Below are 22,881 nucleotides of genomic sequence, written 5' to 3' on the forward strand. Positions count from 1 at the left end.
TCTTATCGCCTCTTCCCACAATCGACTCCAAGATTTCTCCCGTGCATCCCCCATACTCTGGAACTCGCTACCCCAACATATCAGACTCTCACCTACAGTGGAATCCTTCAAAAGAAACCTGAAAACCCACCTCTTCAGACAAGCCTACAACCAATGACCCTGCTGCCTCTATACCGCCATGACCAACTTAACCCGCACCTACTGTGTCCTTCTCCCATACCATGTAGATTGTAAGCCCTCACGGGCAGGGCCCTCTCTCCTTCTGTACCAGTTTGTAACTCATCTTGTTTATGATTAGTACAATTGTCTGTGTTATATATGTGCACCGCTTATCATATGTACAGCGCTATGGAATGAATGGCGCTTAAATAATAAATAATAATAATAATAATGAGTGCAGTAGGCATCTGGTAGGTTAAAAGGAACCATAATACGATCCCCTTGGATATACAGCACCAAGTAAGTAAAGGAGCACATTCCTACTACTTCACCTATTTGTCCTTTGTGGATGGTTCTGAAAGCCAGCAGTCCATGTCTCTTGTGTCGTCTATGTATCCTGCCACCTAAGCAGATAGACAGCTCGCTAAGCGTGGTTCAGGGAAACAACGTCAGTACTGTATATGGAAAATACATGAAAGTCAACCATGTGGCAGCGTACAAAGGACAAGCCTACCGGGGAAGCATGACGACATTTGGTTACAGTACGGGTCATTAATAAGACATCTGTAAAATACAACACGTGTTTGTAGTCCACTCCAGAGTATATATAAGGTCTTTAACATTTCACAGAATTGGTGCATTTCACCTGAGTGACTGTTACTATGAACATCCAGCTACGTGATTTATCACCTACGTTCCTTACACATTTGGTGTGTACATTTGGATTGATGGACCTTCTCCTCCCATGCGTGGAAACCTGAACTTTAGGTGACATTTCCACCTAGACATGGTCAGTCGCTTCTCTGAGCTGTTCACAAGTAATCCCTTCACAAAGGCAAAGCACATGAATAATTACACCGAACACTTGGCCTTCCACCAGAGCATAGGCCTGACAGGATCCTCTCTGTTTCATGCCATGTGAAATATAGGTGCATATATGCCTCCTCCGAAAAACAAAGTAAACAGCGGTGGAAGTGTATGATGAATATGACCAGCACACACATATTGACTCATTCATGTCAAGTCCATTAACCTAAATCCTCCCCTTATCTTTTATTCCGTTTTACTTTACACAATCTCTCAATGTGATTTCCCAGAAATTAGCATTAATGCTGAAAATCAAAATGTTGATGGAAATGATACTATAAACCATTTATAGAGCCCAATGCCATTTTAAAGCACCCTAAGGCGACTTGCAGAACTAGGACTAGCGCAATGAAATGTGATTTCCATGGATCTTGGCTGATATTAAAAAGGTCTGAGATGCAGCTGACACTTTTCTGATGCTGGAGATAGTTATTAGTTTCCATCAGGGCAATCGCTGGGTTTGTGATGATGGTCGTGTTGGACAATAGGCGCAGACAGTTTGGTGGTTCTTAACCAGATTTGCTTGAGATTGATCCGGGAATAGTGCATTAAAAGGAGAACAGATAACTTAATGATACAGAAACCAAGGTATTTGACCTACGCGGGTGTTTTTATTTTGCTTGTGTGCTAGCTATAACATAGTACTGCTTTTAATTACCTTGTTAAGAGTAAGTTTTGCGCTCTGTGATCCACACATATGAGTACTTGCTGATCACATGGAGTTTCACAGGGGTGGACTGGGAAATTAAAGTGGCCCTAAGAAAAAAAAAATTAAGTGGCCCCACGCAGAAGATGGAGCAACACAAGTAGGCAGCGCCTGCAATACTATAGTGCAACACATTAGAGCATCAGATCGTTATGTATCCAGCCAGCGGCAGTAAGGAGGGCTTGGGCGGTCCTATGGGCATCGCCCACCAGGAAATTTCTCTGTGGAGTCTTTGGCATGTCCGCCCCTGCAGTCGTATCATCTGGATGTTGTATTATTGATTCCTGCATTGTGGTTATGGAGTCACAACCTCTGGGGCCAGTACTGATCCCAAGAACATCCTGACGGCCTCCACCAATCTTTGGTCCTTTCCCAATTTTCCCTGTGCAGTTGCACCCCCACCCACTTGCGGTGCAGAGAACTGCAACACATTTAAGTGAGTGGAAAAAAAACTGAAGAAGGATTCTAGGATCCAACTTCCAGTAATCGCATTCCCATCAATCAGGACATGATGGCAGATCCTAGCAATATGGAACCACTTTTAATTATGGAAAAACTCTCTGAAAGGGGCTATCCCATGATTAATGTAAAACATGAAAATAACATATAATCTAGTACATGACAATATCTAACAAAGCTAGAACCAGCCCTGTACCACATGGATTCAGAGATCTCCTCATTGCTCCAATTGTTCTGCTAGATTTATTTCAAGCTGGCAGCTCAGGGGGCATATCCTTTCACAGGGGCATGTCTCTTCTGGCAGTTGAAGGATGGAACTGAGCATGTGCTTCCATCTCACTGAGCAGGACAGAGAAATTAGAAAAAAGCAAACAGCAGGTGGCACTATACAGATACATTTCACTAAATAACTCAGTGGCTATACTAAATTTCTAATTACATGAAAGTGTTCAGATCCAGATGCTGGCTTCAAAACTGTAGAATATTTATCGTGGGGCAACCCCTTTAAAGGAGTTATCCTACAAAAAGTATTACCTGTATTTTTCGCCCTATAAGACGCACTGGCCCATAAGACGCATCTAGGTTTTAGAGGAGGACAATAAGAAAAAAATATTTTTCATTAGACCTCAGATCAGGCAGATCAGACCCCCAATGTTAATCAGACCTCCGCTGACAGCCCCAATCAGACCCCCAATGTTAATAAGACCCTCAATCAGACCTCAGATCAAACCCCCAATATTAATAAGACCCCAGTGACCACAGATGAGTCCCCATGCCTCAGATCAGCCTCCCATGCCTCATATCAGCCCCCCATGCCTCAGATCAGCCCCCCATGCCTCAGATCAGCCCCCCATGCCATTTATCAGCACTCATTATGGGCCCCTATGCTATTTATCAGCCCCCATTCTGAGCCCCCATGCCATCTATGAGCCCCAGTGCCATTTATGCGCCCCCCATGCCATTTATGTGCCCCCATGCCATTTTTGAGTTCCCATTATGAGCACCCATGCCACAGAGCAAATACAATTTTTTAAAAACACCTCTCCTACCTCTCTGTCTTCTTCCTGCTGCAGCTGTGCTGTGACCCGACGTGCGACGTGCACAGCGTGAGGTCACAGTACGCCCTCATGCTATGTGCAGCCACAGCACAGCCGACAGCCGAGTAGAGAGCCTTCACCGCTTCCCGGTCCTCCTTTACTAATGAGCGCTTCCATAATGGGAGCACTCATTAGTATTCACCCCATAAGACTCAGAGACATTTTTCCCCCACCTTGGGGGAAAAAACTGCATCTTATGGGATGAAAAATATGGTACTTTGCAATGAATATTCTTTTATTCTATATTCTTTTTTATGTACATTATATTTTCCTCTCTGGTAGCGCCCCCTGCTGTTTATCTTTCTGATCCACCTCCTCCTGCGTTCAGTTGTGGACAGCCATTCTCACTAGCTTCTCTGCTACCCTCAGCGGTGGCGTAGCAATTTCATAGAAAAACAGATGAAGTGCCCAGATACCTTTCATTCATCCTCACTTCTAAATTAATGGAAATATATAACTATATATCTCTCTAGACAGAGAAAGTAATTGTGGGGCATTACACACCATATGTATTTCTGGGGCTATATGTGAGGGACTATTTTCTATGAAGGAGGAAAGAGGTTACAAGAGCTAATTGCAATCCTTCCTGGGAGATGCAGGTACTTGATTGTCTTATGTGAGAAGTTTTTAATGCATTAAATAGGTAGACTTAGTGATTATAAGTTTGAAGACACCTGTGATGTTACTTACAGGACACGCCTTAGTTTAATATGTCCCTGTGGCCAAATTATTTTCAATCTTTCTAGGGGCACCATGATTTTTGTTCAGGCCAGTTTCATTTGTTTTTTTTTTTTTAATTATTCTGTTAAATCACAATTCAAAAGCAATGTCTAATTTTCAGTACATTTTTATTTATTAATACTTTTGTCAGTTTCACTTTATTGAAGTGACCATTGGGGGTTTTTCTTTCTTTAATAGAATGGTACCAACAATTTTGTTCACGTGTGTAAATTAAACTTTTTGCACCAAAATGAACTAAAATGTCTTTAAAGAGAATGTAGTGGTCCAGTGGCCGATAGATTAAAACATAACATTTAATTTAACAAGTTAAAAACTCCTTGGCTTTCTCTGGGGAACACCAAGGAGTTTTGAACATGTTGAATTAAAAGTTACATAACCTATTGGGTGCTGGACCACTACAATCTCTATACCCAAGGTCTGGGGGAGGATCCGTGCTGCTCCGCACTGGCCAATCACCCTGTTTGCACCATTTGTCCCTGGTTGAGCTGTGCTTATTTTTCTTCTTTGTTCACCAAAATTTCTGTCTTAAAAACCTTAAAGAAAATAACACTGTTAAATGTTGTCTTAAAGGGGTTATCTAAGACTATAACAGACCTTCCAGAGTGGCCAACCTGCAGTGGTGATCGGAAAAATTCTTAAACAGGTTGTCCAACTTCAAATAGTTTTTAAATATCTTCCCCTACCCAGTGGATCTTGATGAGGGAAACATACCTGCCTGCTCTCCGATGCTCGGTTGTGGCTCCGTGGGACCATCTCTGTCATCACATCGCTTTGGTCCCCTCATGTACTTCGGCACCAATGGCGGTCACGTGCTCAACTCCAATCCACTATTGTTGCAGTGATGACAACACCCCAAGTAGTACGTCACTGTGGTCATGTGTCACTTGACATGTCATGGAGCTAGAAGTAAACGGTGGGACACCTTATGTATACTTTCCCCTACAAGTCGCATTGGGTGAGGGGTATTTAAAAACTATTTGAAGTTGGACAACCCATTTAAGCATTTTTCCAATATATTACTGTAGACTTATAGATACCAGTCTTCATGGCAGTTCTTAAAGAGACAGTCTACCATGGAAAAATAATAAAAAATTGTATCAGTCTAGTGTTTCATTCATATGAATATATACTGTGTGTTTTCTGTTCCTGGGTTTTCCTTTTTCAGGAGAGGGATCAGGCACCTGAATAAACTCCAGCAGGAATGATTAACTAAAATATGTGACCGCAAAGCAGAATATGTCAGCTGAAGGAAACAAAATTTTAATAGTCAAATTTGCAGAATATATGAAACTCTCCACTGTCAACACTGTATATTTCTGTGCAAAATCTCTTGTACAAATCGCATTTCTTGCATCAATGAAGTAACTCCGGATGGGTGCTTTATATACCTGATTTAAATGCATTGAGTAATTCAATGATTATAAGATAACACTTGGCCTCTACGCATGAGGTTTGCTCCAGCTCTCCATTATACTTCAGCTCTGGTGTTGCCAAGTAGGTAATTTCCTCGCAAACTGCACTCATTAAAATCCATCTTCTCTGCTTTCTATTATTAGTTATAAAGCCTTCACTGGAGTCCCCGGGTAATTGACTTAATTAGGAATGGCAGCTTCAAGGTACCAATGAAAGGGACTTTTAAGACAGCAAGGTAACAAAATCAATTGGACTACAGTACGTTGGCATTGCCCATTCAGCAAAACAGGCAGTAAAAGCTCACAGATGGAGGTATGCCAGTGACAATATGTCATACAAAAGGGGAACTGGCTTGGAGTGACTCTGGACCATGCACATAAAGGGACGTTTAAGTGCACTCACCTTTTAAAGAGTCAGTCCCTCTACTCGCCAAAATATATTTGCTTATTAATGGAGCTACGGTTTTATTTAGACCAGTTTCACACAAGGGTATTATGGTCATATTTTTGTGCCAATATGAGTGTCATTCACTGAAGGGACGCTATGAATAAAACTAACCTTTATTGAGATATACCTTAAAATCAAAAGGAAGACAAAGAAAAAGGAAAAACCTTCCCAAAATACACCCTCCCAATGAATATAAATCTGCACACACCACTCAGTGATCAATATTGAAGAGCACACCGGTCCGCTGTAGCGCTATTAGACCCAGCTGTGCGGTCATAGTGGTGCAGACTAATTCATCAAAAATGGTGGGCTTAGTGCACCCAGAGCTTAGTACTCAGGGACGATAGAAACAGTGCTTTGTCCCTGCTAATCAACTGCTACAGGTAACACCCCACCTTACTCAAGTTGATAAACATCTGCTCATATCAAACAGCCTGCCAATTCAAAAGTGCGTGCCAACTGTATAAGGCACACACAGGCAATGGCTGTGATACGGGCACGAGTCAACTTGATAAAACTAACTGTTTGTGTACATGTTGATAAACATCTGCCCATATTTAACAGCCTACCAACACAGAGCGCGTGTCCACTGTGTAGACACGTGCAGGCAATAGCTGTGAATCAACATGGTAAAAGATCATGTGACGTACCATGTGATGACCGGAGTGACATCATCAAAGGTCCTTAACCTCTATTTAATGCAGCAGAGGAGACACAAGGAGATGCCGGCTTCGCGATCAAGTGGACTAAGGTGAGTTAATTATTTTTATTTTTTTTAACCCCTCTAGCGCTGTTTTACTATGCATTCTGTATTCAGAATGCTATTATTTTCCCTTATAACCATGTTATAAGGGAAAATAATAATGATCGGGTCTCCATCCCGATCGTCTCCTAGCAACCGTGCGTGAAAATCGCACCGCATCCGTACTTGCTTGCGGATGCTATGCGATTTTCACGCTTCCCATTCACTTCTATGGGGCCTGCGTCGCGTGAAAATCGGACAATATAGAGCATGCTGCGATTTTCACTCAACGCACAAGTGATGCGTGAAAATCACCGCTCATGTGCACAGCCCCATAGAAATGAATGGGTCAGGATTCAGTGCGGGTGCAATACGTTCACCGCACGCATCGCACCCGCACGGAAAACTCGCCCGTGTGAAAGGGGCCTTATAGATCTTTTGCTTGAGGATGCTCCAAAGGTTCTCAATAGGTGCCTTTATCTGCACGAACCCGTCTGTGCTATGAATCAGCCACAAATCTCTTAATAGTGCGATGATCACGCTTACGTTTTCGTGAGATATCTAATGTTTTCATACCTCATCCAGGGCATTGAACTATTTCTCTCTTTTCGGCAGCAGAGAGATCCTTTTTCTTCCCCATATTGCTTCAAAATGATGCTCTGCTTAATAATGTGGAACACCCTCCTTTAGTAGTTTTTCCTTAAATTGGGCTCACCTGCCAATCTACTTATCACAGGTGTCCGAGATAGTTTTCAGTGATCAAAAGAGCCCTGAGACACAATGCCATCCATGAGTTAAACTGAGAAACAAAATATTTAATCTTTGTGACACTTAAATAGAATTTGCATAATAATTACAGGTCGTATTTAGGGATGAGCGAACTCGAACTGTATAGTTCGGGTTCGTACCGAATTTTGGGGTGTCCGTGACACGGACCCGAACCCGGACATTTTCGTAAAAGTCCGGGTTCGGGTTCGGTGTTCGTCGCTTTCTTCGCGCTTTTGTGACGCTTTCTTGGCGCTTTTTGAAAGGCTGCAAAGCAGCCAATCAACAAGCGTCATACTACTTGCCCCAAGAGGCCATCACAGCCATGCCTACTATTGGCATGGCTGTGATTGGCCAGAGCACCATGTGACCCAGCCTCTATTTAAGCTGGAGTCACATAGCGCCGCCCGTCACTCTGCTCTGATTAGCGTAGGGAGAGGTTGCGGCTGCGACAGTAGGGCGAGATTAGGCAGATTAACTCCTCCAAAGGACTTGATTAACTGATCGATCTGCAGCTGTGGATCATTGAGCTGCTGATCCTCAATTGCTCACTGTTTTTAGGCTGCCCAGACCGTTTGTCAGTCACATTTTTCTGGGGTGATCGGCGGCCATTTTGTGTCTTGTGGTGCGCCAGCACAAGCTGCGACCAAGTGCATTTAACCCTCAATGGTGTGGTTGTTTTTTGGCTAAAGCCTACATCAGGGTGAAGCTGTCACACCAAGTGCATTTAACCAGCAATAGTCTGTTCATTTTTTGGCCATATACAAAATCAGGGGCAAGCTGCGCCTGTCACCAAGTGCATTTAACCCTCAATGGTGTGGTTGTTTTTTGGCTAAAGCCTACATCAGGGTGAAGCTGTCACACCAAGTGCATTTAACCAGCAATAGTCTGTTCATTTTTTGGCCATATACTAAATCAGGGGCAAGCTGCGCCTGTCACCAAGTGCATTTAACCCTCAATGGTGTGGTTGTTTTTTGGCTAAAGCCTACATCAGGGTGAAGCTGTCACACCAAGTGCATTTAACCAGCAATAGTCTGTTTATTTTTTGGCCATATCCCAGTCTAATTCTGTCACTAAATCCATACCGGTCACCCAGCGCCTAAATACTAGGCCTCAAATTTATATCCCGCTAAATCTGTCCTTAGTGCTGTAGCTGGGCGAGTTATTTAGTGTCCGTTCAAGCACATTTCTTGTTCTGGGTTGAAATACAATTCCCAATTTAGCAATTTCATAATTTAGTGGTTTCTGCTATATCAGAGCTATTTGAAATCTATCCCTAAAAGGGTATATAATATTCAAGGTGCACATTGGGTCATTCAGAATAACTTCACACACACCCGCTACTGTGTATTTCCAAGTCTAATTCTGGCACTAAACCCATACCTGTCACCCAGCGCCTAAATACTAGGCCTCAAATTTATATCCAGCTAAATCTGTCCCTAGTGCTGTAGCTGGGCGAGTTATTTAGTGTCCGTTCAAGCACATTTCTTGTTCTGGGTTGAAATACAATTCCCAATTTAGCAATTTCATAATTTAGTGGTTTCTGCTATATCAGAGCTATTTGAAATCTATCCCTAAAAGGGTATATAATATTCAAGGTGCACATTGGGTCATTCAGAATAACTTCACACACACCCGCTACTGTGTATTTCCAAGTCTAATTCTGGCACTAAACCCATACCTGTCACCCAGCGCCTAAATACTAGGCCTCAAATTTATATCCCGCTAAATCTGTCCTTAGTGCTGTAGCTGGGCGAGTTATTTAGTGTCCGTTCAAGCACATTTCTTGTTCTGGGTTGAAATACAATTCCCAATTTAGCAATTTCATAATTTAGTGGTTTCTGCTATATCAGAGCTATTTGAAATCTATCCCTAAAAGGGTATATAATATTCAAGGTGCACATTGGGTCATTCAGAATAACTTCACACACACCCGCTACTGTGTATTTCCAAGTTTAATTCTGGCACTAAACCCATACCTGTCACCCAGCGCCTAAATACTAGGCCTCAAATTTATATCCCGCTAAATCTGTCCCTAGTGCTGTAGCTGGGCGAGTTATTTAGTGTCCGTTCAAGCACATTTCTTGTTCTGGGTTGAAATACAATTCCCAATTTAGCAATTTCATAATTTAGTGGTTTCTGCTATATCAGAGCTATTTGAAATCTATCCCTAAAAGGGTATATAATATTCAAGGTGCACATTGGGTCATTCAGAATAACTTCACACACACCCGCTACTGTGTATTTCCAAGTCTAATTCTGGCACTAAACCCATACCTGTCACCCAGCGCCTAAATACTAGGCCTCAAATTTATATCCCGCTAAATCTGTCCCTAGTGCTGTAGCTGGGCGAGTTATTTAGTGTCCGTTCAAGCACATTTCTTGTTCTGGGTTGAAATACAATTCCCAATTTAGCAATTTCATAATTTAGTGGTTTCTGCTATATCAGAGCTATTTGAAATCTATCCCTAAAAGGGTATATAATATTCAAGGTGCACATTGGGTCATTCAGAATAACTTCACACACACCCGCTACTGTGTATTTCCAAGTCTAATTCTGGCACTAAACCCATACCTGTCACCCAGCGCCTAAATACTAGGCCTCAAATTTATATCCAGCTAAATCTGTCCCTAGTGCTGTAGCTGGGCGAGTTATTTAGTGTCCGTTCAAGCACATTTCTTGTTCTGGGTTGAAATACAATTCCCAATTTAGCAATTTCATAATTTAGTGGTTTCTGCTATATCAGAGCTATTTGAAATCTATCCCTAAAAGGGTATATAATATTCAAGGTGCACATTGGGTCATTCAGAATAACTTCACACACACCCGCTACTGTGTATTTCCAAGTCTAATTCTGGCACTAAACCCATACCTGTCACCCAGCGCCTAAATACTAGGCCTCAAATTTATATCCCGCTAAATCTGTCCTTAGTGCTGTAGCTGGGCGAGTTATTTAGTGTCCGTTCAAGCACATTTCTTGTTCTGGGTTGAAATACAATTCCCAATTTAGCAATTTCATAATTTAGTGGTTTCTGCTATATCAGAGCTATTTGAAATCTATCCCTAAAAGGGTATATAATATTCAAGGTGCACATTGGGTCATTCAGAATAACTTCACACACACCCGCTACTGTGTATTTCCAAGTTTAATTCTGGCACTAAACCCATACCTGTCACCCAGCGCCTAAATACTAGGCCTCAAATTTATATCCCGCTAAATCTGTCCCTAGTGCTGTAGCTGGGCGAGTTATTTAGTGTCCGTTCAAGCACATTTCTTGTTCTGGGTTGAAATACAATTCCCAATTTAGCAATTTCATAATTTAGTGGTTTCTGCTATATCAGAGCTATTTGAAATCTATCCCTAAAAGGGTATATAATATTCAAGGTGCACATTGGGTCATTCAGAATAACTTCACACACACCCGCTACTGTGTATTTCCAAGTCTAATTCTGGCACTAAACCCATACCTGTCACCCAGCGCCTAAATACTAGGCCTCAAATTTATATCCCGCTAAATCTGTCCCTAGTGCTGTAGCTGGGCGAGTTATTTAGTGTCCGTTCAAGCACATTTCTTGTTCTGGGTTGAAATACAATTCCCAATTTAGCAATTTCATAATTTAGTGGTTTCTGCTATATCAGAGCTATTTGAAATCTATCCCTAAAAGGGTATATAATATTCAAGGTGCACATTGGGTCATTCAGAATAACTTCACACACACCCGCTACTGTGTATTTCCAAGTCTAATTCTGGCACTAAACCCATACCTGTCACCCAGCGCCTAAATACTAGGCCTCAAATTTATATCCAGCTAAATCTGTCCCTAGTGCTGTAGCTGGGCGAGTTATTTAGTGTCCGTTCAAGCACATTTCTTGTTCTGGGTTGAAATACAATTCCCAATTTAGCAATTTCATAATTTAGTGGTTTCTGCTATATCAGAGCTATTTGAAATCTATCCCTAAAAGGGTATATAATATTCAAGGTGCACATTGGGTCATTCAGAATAACTTCACACACACCCGCTACTGTGTATTTCCAAGTCTAATTCTGGCACTAAACCCATACCTGTCACCCAGCGCCTAAATACTAGGCCTCAAATTTATATCCAGCTAAATCTGTCCCTAGTGCTGTAGCTGGGCGAGTTATTTAGTGTCCGTTCAAGCACATTTCTTGTTCTGGGTTGAAATACAATTCCCAATTTAGCAATTTCATAATTTAGTGGTTTCTGCTATATCAGAGCTATTTGAAATCTATCCCTAAAAGGGTATATAATATTCAAGGTGCACATTGGGTCATTCAGAATAACTTCACACACACCCGCTACTGTGTATTTCCAAGTCTAATTCTGGCACTAAACCCATACCTGTCACCCAGCGCCTAAATACTAGGCCTCAAATTTATATCCCGCTAAATCTGTCCTTAGTGCTGTAGCTGGGCGAGTTATTTAGTGTCCGTTCAAGCACATTTCTTGTTCTGGGTTGAAATACAATTCCCAATTTAGCAATTTCATAATTTAGTGGTTTCTGCTATATCAGAGCTATTTGAAATCTATCCCTAAAAGGGTATATAATATTCAAGGTGCACATTGGGTCATTCAGAATAACTTCACACACACCCGCTACTGTGTATTTCCAAGTCTAATTCTGGCACTAAACCCATACCTGTCACCCAGCGCCTAAATACTAGGCCTCAAATTTATATCCCGCTAAATCTGTCCCTAGTGCTGTAGCTGGGCGAGTTATTTAGTGTCCGTTCAAGCACATTTCTTGTTCTGGGTTGAAATACAATTCCCAATTTAGCAATTTCATAATTTAGTGGTTTCTGCTATATCAGAGCTATTTGAAATCTATCCCTAAAAGGGTATATAATATTCAAGGTGCACATAGGGTCATTCAGAATAACTTCACACACCCGCTACTGTGCATTTCCAAATCTAATTCTGTCACTAAACCCATACCTGTCACCCAGCGCCTAAATACTAGGCCTCAAATTTATATCCCGCTAAATCTCTCGTTACCGCTGTCCTGTTGTGGCTGGGAAAGTTATTTAGTGTCCGTCAAAGCACATTTTTTGTTCTGGGTTGAAATACAATTCCCAATTTAGCAATTTCATAATTTAGTCGTTTCTGCTATATCAGAGCTATTTGAAATCTATCCCTAAAAGGGTAGATCATATTGAAGGTGCACATAGGGTCATTCAGAATAACTTCACACACACGCTTCTGTGCATTTCCAAGTCTAATTCTGTCACTAAATCCATACCGGTCACCCAGCGCCTAAATACTAGGCCTCAAATTTATATCCCGCTGAATTTGAATACAATACATTGGGCCAAATAATATATTTGTTGTTGTGGTGAACCATAACAATGAGAAAAACATCTAGTAAGGGACGCGGACGTGGACATGGTCGTGGTGGTGTTAGTGGACCCTCTGGTGCTGGGAGAGGACGTGGCCGTTCTGCCACATCCACACGTCCTAGTGTACCAACTACCTCAGGTCCCAGTAGCCGCCAGAATTTACAGCGATATATGGTGGGGCCCAATGCCGTTCTAAGGATGGTAAGGCCTGAGCAGGTACAGGCATTAGTCAATTGGGTGGCCGACAGTGGATCCAGCACGTTCACATTATCTCCCACCCAGTCTTCTGCAGAAAGCGCACAGATGGCGCCTGAAAACCAACCCCATCAGTCTGTCACATCACCCCCATGCATACCAGGGAAACTGTCTCAGCCTCAAGTTATGCAGCAGTCTCTTATGCTGTTTGAAGACTCCGCTGGCAGGGTTTCCCAAGGGCATCCACCTAGCCCTTCCCCAGCGGTGAAAGACATAGAATGCACTGACGCACAACCACTTATGTTTCCTGATGATGAGGACATGGGAATACCACCTCAGCATGTCTCTGATGATGACGAAACACAGGTGCCAACTGCTGCGTCTTTCTGCAGTGTGCAGACTGAACAGGAGGTCAGGGATCAAGACTGGGTGGAAGACGATGCAGGGGACGATGAGGTCCTAGACCCCACATGGAATGAAGGTCGTGCCACTGACTTTCACAGTTCGGAGGAAGAGGCAGTGGTGAGACCGAGCCAACAGCGTAGCAAAAGAGGGAGCAGTGGGCAAAAGCAGAACACCCGCCGCCAAGAGACTCCGCCTGCTACTGACCGCCGCCATCTGGGACCGAGCACCCCAAAGGCAGCTTCAAGGAGTTCCCTGGCATGGCACTTCTTCAAACAATGTGCTGACGACAAGACCCGAGTGGTTTGCACGCTGTGCCATCAGAGCCTGAAGCGAGGCATTAACGTTCTGAACCTGAGCACAACCTGCATGACCAGGCACCTGCATGCAAAGCATGAACTGCAGTGGAGTAAACACCTTAAAACCAAGGAAGTCACTCAGGCTCCCCCTGCTACCTCTTCTGCTGCTGCCGCCTCGGCCTATTCTGCTGCTGCCGCCTCGGCCTCTTCCTCCGCCTCTGGAGGAACGTTGGCACCTGCCGCCCAGCAAACAGGGGATGTACCACCAACACCACCACCACCACCTCCGTCACCAAGCGTCTCAACCATGTCACACGCCAGCGTTCAGCTCTCCATCTCACAAACATTTGATAGAAAGCGTAAATTCCCACCTAGCCACCCTCGATCCCTGGCCCTGAATGCCAGCATTTCTAAACTACTGGCCTATGAAATGCTGTCATTTAGGCTGGTGGACACAGACAGCTTCAAACAGCTCATGTCGCTTGCTGTCCCACAGTATGTTGTTCCCAGCCGGCACTACTTCTCCAAGAGAGCCGTGCCTTCCCTGCACAACCAAGTATCCGATAAAATCAAGTGTGCACTGCGCAACGCCATCTGTGGCAAGGTCCACCTAACCACAGATACGTGGACCAGTAAGCACGGCCAGGGACGCTATATCTCCCTAACTGCACACTGGGTAAATGTAGTGGCAGCTGGGCCCCAGGCGGAGAGCTGTTTTGCGCATGTCCTTCCGCCGCCAAGGATCGCAGGGCAACATTCTTTGCCTCCTGTTGCCACCTCCTCCTTCTCGGCTTCCTCCTCCTCTTCTTCCACCTGCTCATCCAGTCAGCCACACACCTTCACCACCAACTTCAGCACAGCCCGGGGTAAACGTCAGCAGGCCATTCTGAAACTCATATGTTTGGGGGACAGGCCCCACACCGCACAGGAGTTGTGGCGGGGTATAGAACAACAGACCGACGAGTGGTTGCTGCCGGTGAGCCTCAAGCCCGGCCTGGTGGTGTGTGATAATGGGCGAAATCTCGTTGCAGCTCTGGGACTAGCCAATTTGACGCACATCCCTTGCTTGGCGCATGTGCTGAATTTGGTGGTGCAGAAGTTCATTCACAACTACCCCGACATGTCAGAGCTGCTGCATAAAGTGCGGGCCGTCTGTTCGCGCTTCCGGCGTTCACATCCTGCTGCTGCTCGCCTGTCTGCGCTACAGCGTAACTTCGGCCTTCCCGCTCACCGCCTCATATGCGACGTGCCCACCAGGTGGAACTCCACCTTGCACATGCTGGACAGACTGTGCGAGCAGCAGCAGGCCATAGTGGAGTTTCAGCTGCAGCACGCACGGGTCAGTCGCACTACAGAACAGCACCACTTCACCACCAATGACTGGGCCTCCATGCGAGACCTGTGTGCCCTGTTGCGCTGTTTCGAGTACTCCACCAACATGGCCAGTGGCGATGACACCGTTATCAGCGTTACAATACCACTTCTATGTCTCCTTGAGAAAACACTTAGGGCGATGATGGAAGAGGAGGTGGCCCAGGAGGAGGAGGAGGAGGAGGAAGAGGGGTCATTTTTAGCACTTTCAGGCCAGTCTCTTCGAAGTGACTCAGAGGGAGGTTTTTGGCAACAGCAGAGGCCAGGTACAAATGTGGCCAGCCAGGGCCCACTACTGGAGGACGAGGAGGACGAGGATGAGGAGGAGGTGGAGGAGGATGAGGATGAAGCATGGTCACAGCGGGGTGGCACCCAACGCAGCTCGGGTCCATCACTGGTGCGTGGCTGGGGGGAAAGGCAGGACGATGACGATACGCCTCCCACAGAGGACAGCTTGTCCTTACCCCTGGGCAGCCTGGCACACATGAGCGACTACATGCTGCAGTGCCTGCGCAACAACAGCAGAGTTGCCCACATTTTAACCTGTGCGGACTACTGGGTTGCCACCCTGCTGGATCCACGCTACAAAGACAATGTGCCCACCTTACTTCCTGCACTGGAGCGTGATAGGAAGATGCGCGAGTACAAGCGCACGTTGGTAGACGCGCTACTGAGAGCATTCCCAAATGTCACAGGGGAACAAGTGGAAGCCCAAGGCCAAGGCAGAGGAGGAGCAAGAGGTCGCCAAGGCAGCTGTGTCACGGCCAGCTCCTCTGAGGGCAGGGTTAGCATGGCAGAGATGTGGAAAACTTTTGTCAACACGCCACAGCTAACTGCACCACCACCTGATACGCAACGTGTTAGCAGGAGGCAACATTTCACTAACATGGTGGAACAGTACGTGTGCACACCCCTCCACGTACTGACTGATGGTTCGGCCCCATTCAACTTCTGGGTCTCTAAATTGTCCACGTGGCCAGAGCTAGCCTTTTATGCCTTGGAGGTGCTGGCCTGCCCGGCAGCCAGCGTTTTGTCTGAACGTGTATTCAGCACGGCAGGGGGCGTCATTACAGACAAACGCAGCCGCCTGTCTACAGCCAATGTGGACAAGCTGACGTTCATAAAAATGAACCAGGCATGGATCCCACAGGACCTGTCCGTCCCTTGTCCAGATTAGACATTAACTACCTCCCCATAACCATATATTATTGGACTCCAGGGCACTTCCTCATTCAATCCTATTTTTATTTTCATTTTACCATTATATTGCGAGGCTACCCAAAGTTGAATGAACCTCTCCTCTGCCTGTGTGCTAGGCCTAAATATATGCCAATGGACTGTTGCAGTGGTGGGTGACGTGAAGCCTCATTCTCTGCTATGACATGCAGACTAATTCTCTGCTGACATGAAGACAGATTCTCTGTTACGGGACCTCCCTCCTCTGCCTGGGTGCTGGGCCTAAATATATGCCAATGGACTGTTGCAGTGGTGGGTGACGTGAAGCCTGATTCTCTGCTATGACATGCAGACTAATTCTCTGCTGACATGAAGACAGATTCTCTGTTACGGGACCTCTCTCCTCTGCCTGTGTGTGTGCTGGGCCTAAATATATGCCAATGGACTGTTGCAGTGGTGGCTGACGTGAAGCCTCATTCTCTGCTATGACATGCAGACTAATTCTCTGCTGACATGAAGCCAGATTGTCTGTTACGGGACCTCTCTCCTCTGCCTGTGTGTGTGCTGGGCCTAAATATATGCCAATGGACTGTTGCAGTGGTGGCTGACCTGAAGCCTCATTCTCTGCTATGACATGCAGACTAATTCTCTGCTGACATGAAGCCAGATTGTCTGTTACGGGACCTCTCTCCTCTGCCTGTGTGTGTGCTGGGCCTAAATATATGCCAATGGACTGTTGCAGTGGTGGCTGACGTGAAGCCTCATTCTCTGCTATGACATGCAGACTAATTCTCTGCTGACATGAAGCCAGATTGTCTGTTACGGGACCTCTCTCCTCTGCCTGTGTGTGTGCTGGGCCTAAATATATGCCAATGGACTGTTGCAGTGGTGGCTGACGTGAAGCCTCATTCTCTGCTATGACATGCAGACTAATTCTCTGCTGACATGAAGACAGATTCTCTGTTACGGGACCTCCCTCCTCTGCCTGGGTGCTGGGCCTAAATATATGCCAATGGACTGTTGCAGTGGTGGCTGACGTGAAGCCTCATTCTCTGCTATGACATGCAGACTAATTCTCTGCTGACATGAAGACAGATTCTCTGTTACGGGACCTCCCTCCTCTGCCTGGGTGCTGGGCCTAAATATATGCCAATGGACTGTTGCAGTGGTGGGTGACGTGAAGCCTCATTCTCTGCTATGACATGCAGACTGATTCTCTGCTGACATGAAGCCAGATTGTCTGTTACGGGACCTCCCTCCTCTGCCTGGGTGCTGGGCCTAAATATATGCCAATGGACTGTTGCAGTGGTGGCTGACGTGAAGCCTCATTCTCTGCTATGACATGCAGACTGATTCTCTGCTGACATGAAGCCAGATTGTCTGTTACGGGACCTCTCTCCTCTGCCTGTGTGCTAGGCCTAAATATATGCCAATGGACTGTTGCAGTGGTGGCTGACGTGAAGCCTCATTCTCTGCTATGACATGCAGACTGATTCTCTGCTGACATGAAGCCAGATCGTCTGTTACGGGACCTCTCTGCTCTGCCTGTGTGCTAGGCCTAAATATATGCCAATGGACTGTTGCAGTGGTGGGTGACGTGAAGCCTCATTCTCTGCTATGACATGCAGACTGATTCTCTGCTGTCATGAAGCCAGATTGTCTGTTACGGGACCTCTCTGCTCTGCCTGTGTGCTAGGCCTAAATATATGCCAATGGACTGTTGCAGTGGTGGGTGACGTGAAGCCTCATTCTCTGCTATGACATGCAGACTGATTCTCTGCTGACATGAAGCCAGATTGTCTGTTACGGGACCTCTCTCCTCTGCCTGTGTGCTAGGCCTAAATATATGCCAATGGACTGTTGCAGTGGTGGCTGACGTGAAGCCTCATTCTCTGCTATGACATGCAGACTAATTCTCTGCTGACATGAAGCCAGATTGTCTGTTACGGGACCTCTCTCCTCTGCCTGGGTGCTGGGCCTAAATTTATGACAATGGACTGTTGCAGTGGTGGCTGACGTGAAGCCTGATTCTCTGCTATGACATGCAGACTGATTCTCTGCTGACATGAAGCCAGATCCTCTGTTACGGGACCTCTCTCCTCTGCCTGTGTGTGTGCTGGGCCTAAATATATGCCAATGGACTGTTGCAGTGGTGGCTGACGTGAAGCCTCATTCTCTGCTATGACATGCAGACTGATTCTCTGCTGACATGAAGCCAGATTCTCTGTTACGGGACCTCTCTCCTCTGCCTGTGTGTGTGCTGGGCCTAAATATATGCCAATGGACTGTTGCAGTGGTGGCTGACGTGAAGCCTCATTCTCTGCTATGACATGCAGACTAATTCTCTGCTGACATGAAGACAGATTCTCTGTTACGGGACCTCCCTCCTCTGCCTGGGTGCTGGGCCTAAATATATGCCAATGGACTGTTGCAGTGGTGGCTGACGTGAAGCCTCATTCTCTGCTATGACATGCAGACTAATTCTCTGCTGACATGAAGACAGATTCTCTGTTACGGGACCTCTCTCCTCTGCCTGGGTGCCGGGGCCTAAATATCTGAGAATGGACTGTTCCAGTGGTGGGTGACGGGAAGCCAGATTCTCTGCTATGGAACCTCTCTCCAATTGATTTTGGTTAATTTTTATTTATTTAATTTTTATTTTAATTCATTTCCCTATCCACATTTGTTTGCAGGGGATTTACCTACATGTTGCTGCCTTTTGCAGCCCTCTAGCTCTTTCCTGGGCTGTTTTACAGCCTTTTTAGTGCCGAAAAGTTCGGGTCCCCATTGACTTCAATGGGGTTCGGGTTCGGGACGAAGTTCGGATCGGGTTCGGATCCCGAACCCGAACATTTCCGGGATGTTCGGCCGAACTTCTCGAACCCGAACATCCAGGTGTTCGCTCAACTCTAGTCGTATTCTCTGTGAATATTGTGTTATATCTAGTGTGCCCTCCTGGATTTTGGGTATAGAGCTGAGGACATGGGTTGCTAGATGGCCGCTAGAACATCTGCAATACCCAGTAGGTGACGTCAAGTGGGCACGAGGTGTGGTATTCGTCACAGTGACCGATAAGCGCACTCGCCTAGCTCACGACAGTGTGGACTACCTCACATTTCTAAAAATGAATGAGGCATGGATCTTGGAGGAATTCAACACCTGTGACGACCACGTTAAATTGAATTTCCTCATGCCAGCACACACATATCCGCCATCACCCAGAGAAATAATGGTCCCTGTCTTATGTAAATACAGTGGCATAAAATACCTTTTCTGTCCGGTGAATGGCTAATGTTTGGGACCTCGGAGGAATTCAACACCTGTGACGACCACGTGTTATCGAATTTCAACAATTTTTTTTTTCAAGAGGGTGCATTTCATCATGTTTTTAATCCAATTTTATATTTTTTGTTTTTTTAAACATATGTATTTGACATGTATTTGTACTGGCCTGCAGTAAAATTGATATCCAATGACTGTCTAATATACCTCAGGCCACATAATCACTTGATCTTTTATGTACAGTGAAAGCACAATTTTTGGGGCCTGTAATCTAACTGGCCAACAGTAAAATTTTTATACGGTGACCTCCCAATGTACCTCCAGCCACATTATCAATTGTTCTTGTCTGTCCGGTGAATGAATAATTTTTGGGGCCTGTTGTCCACTGGCCGGCAGTAAAATTGATATTTATTGACCGCCTAATATACCTCCAGCCACATACTTACTTGATCTTTTATATCTGGTGAATGCATAATTTTTTAGGCCTGTAATCTAACTGGCCAACAGTAAGATTGTTATACGGTGACCGCCTAATGTACCTCCAGCCACATTATCAATTGTTCTTTATTGTACGGTGAATTAATAATTTTTGGGGCCTATAGTCCACTGGCCTGCAGTATAATTGATATCCATTGACTGTCTACTATACCTTTAGCCACATAATCACTGGATATTTTCTGTACGGTGAATGCCTAATTGTTGGGGCCTCAGAGGAATTCAACACCTCCGACGACCACGTGTTATCGAATTTCACCTATTATCATTTGGGGTTTATTCAAGAGGGGGGATTTCATTAGCCATGTTTTTAATTACATTTTATATTTTTAGTTCTTTTAAACATATGTATTTGACATCTATTTGTACTGACCTGCAGTTAAATTAATATCCAATGACTGTCTAATATACCTCCTGCCACATAATCACTTGTTCTTTTCTGTACATTGAATAAATAATTTTTGGGGCTTGTACTTCACTGGCCTGAAGTAAAATATACCTTCAGCCACATAATCACTTGATGTTTTCTGTCTGGTGAATGCCTAATGTTTAGGGCCTGTACTCCCGTGGCCTAAAATAAAACTTTTCTAGGCTTCAGCAGGCCACATTTCTGAGAGTTTCCCTTTAAGATTAATAAAAATGGCCCCTGATTAAAATACATATTTTTTATGAAAATTTTTGCCATTGATCCCCCTCTGGTATGTCACTGTCCATGTTGTGGGACGATTTTTGCACTTCTTGTAAGTGTTTGGTGGCTGCAATAATGACATGAAGGTTTTTCAGGTTCGCCTGCCATTAAAGTGAATAGGGCCCGCAGCGAACTTGCGGTTCGTGAACATTTGATCGCATTCGCGCATTCGCCTCGGCCGATGTTCGTCCATCACTAGTAGTCAATTCTGAGTTATTAGAGGTGGAGTAGGGGATAGCTACAAAGAAAGTCTCCTGCTCTGGAGGACTATGCATGCCCATGCATTGTCCAAACAGTTTATTTATTTCAATAGGAGCTCGGTAATTCTTCATTTCTCCTGAATTTAACCCTTACCACCAGATTCCCTGAGGAAAGAGAACCATCTTGTGGAAGTGACCCCCAAATACAACTTTTTAACAATAGCAAGGTAACTATCTATTCATATACAGCTGTTTTTGGGGTGCTTGCCTCTCATCAGTATGAAGTAGGATACAGGCTGGCTGGGTGCAATGCCTTGGATGCAGCTTGGGCAGGGTACTCGCTCTCCTTAAAGAGACCAACCCTATGTGGAGACTTACTGGAAGTTCTCCACGGTATGGAGACTCATTGGCAATATTCCATGGGAAAACAATATGTAAAAAGGAAAGAGAACCCTCTCGCTAATGCTACCTTGCATCCTACTTCATACTGGTGAGGGACAAGCACCCCGAAACAGCTGTCTGTGGATGGGTGTTTGGCTTGTCTATATTCTCTTGTCATATTCCAAGGCTTGTTCAAAAGTCAGATTTTGACTCATAGGGAGTCACCTCCAAAAAGTTGCGCTAGTGAGATGGTTCTCTTTCTTGTGAGATACCTCTTTGCATATTGTTTTCCCATGGAACATTGCCAATAATTCTCCATACCGGGAAGCACTTCCATACAGGTCTCGTCTTTTTAACTACAGCCAGTACCCTGACCAAGCTGCAATCACCAAGAAACCCTTCTAAGGTTGGTTCACCACCATTTAAATTCCAGAATTCCGGTCCAGCATAAGAACAGAATTCTACGATTGCCACACATTCGGCATATGCCAGAAACCGCCCGCATATGCGGTATTTTGTCTGGGCAGAATGCCAGTAGTCATGGAGGAAACCTGGTGGACCCCATTATAGTGAGTGGGATCCATCGAGCATCGTTGGTGTCTGGCATATGACGGATCTGACTATTCCTGTATTCTGTTCCTATGCTGGGACAGAATACCGGAATTTAAACGGTGATGTGAATCTAGCCTTATAAAGACAAATGGTCCAGTGCGTACAAATCCTTTAAATATTTGTTGACTTTCAAATGCAATGTTACCTCAGTTTATTGCCTTTGTGATTTACTGTTTCCTTCTTCCCTGTGTGTCAGCATTTATTGAAACAACTAAAGATTAAAAATCCTTTCAAGCCATATGAATATCACGTCCGCCGGTGATAACATATTCATCTTAGCTTTGCCTTTTCTGCACTGGCACAACTGGAAAATTGCATTAAATGTTTGTAGCTCTGATCTTTTGCATTGGTTGCCCATCCGTGCAAACATTTATAAAACGTGTATACAGTAGTTTCAGCTCGGTAATATGTTAAGAAATGGCAGGCTTGTAATCTAAATGGGCATGCATGACTTTGCAGATTAAGCATATTTTTACACGTCAAGGAAGAAGATCTGTTGGTGAGTATCAGTCTCCACGAATTCACTTGATTTTGCAAATACCAACATGCTATGGAGACAAATACCGGTGAGATGTTCATGATGAAAGGGCCTGCACACTTGTGTCTCCACATCAGGCAACAAAATGCATGTAATTCCCTTGTCTCTCCAGTCAAGAAGCTGGTGACTCCATCATATTGGCATTTCCAGCAAGGCACAGATGTACTGGGACAGTTCCGACATCAGCAATTTTGTGTAAAACAAGCTTGACAGGCTCTTCTAGGTCAGCAGTTTTCGCAAGTTCAGTCTGCAGAAAGCATATCTGAAATGACAATTACAAGTTGAGCTGAAGAGCACTTTCAGTGTTTTCCCCCCACAGCAGGACATTGTCATACACACACAGGAGGACCCTTGGTTCATTGGGTCTGTCCTTCCCTCAGCAGGGTAGAGATGGAGTGGGCTTATTACCCACGCAGGCTGTTCTACTCTGCATGGAGCGTTCCATTGATAGAGATAAAGAATGATCTGGAGCATGGAGAGATGGTAGC

This window comes from Bufo gargarizans, chromosome 3, assembly GCF_014858855.1.
Source record: "Bufo gargarizans isolate SCDJY-AF-19 chromosome 3, ASM1485885v1, whole genome shotgun sequence".
Lineage (NCBI taxonomy): Eukaryota > Metazoa > Chordata > Amphibia > Anura > Bufonidae > Bufo > Bufo gargarizans.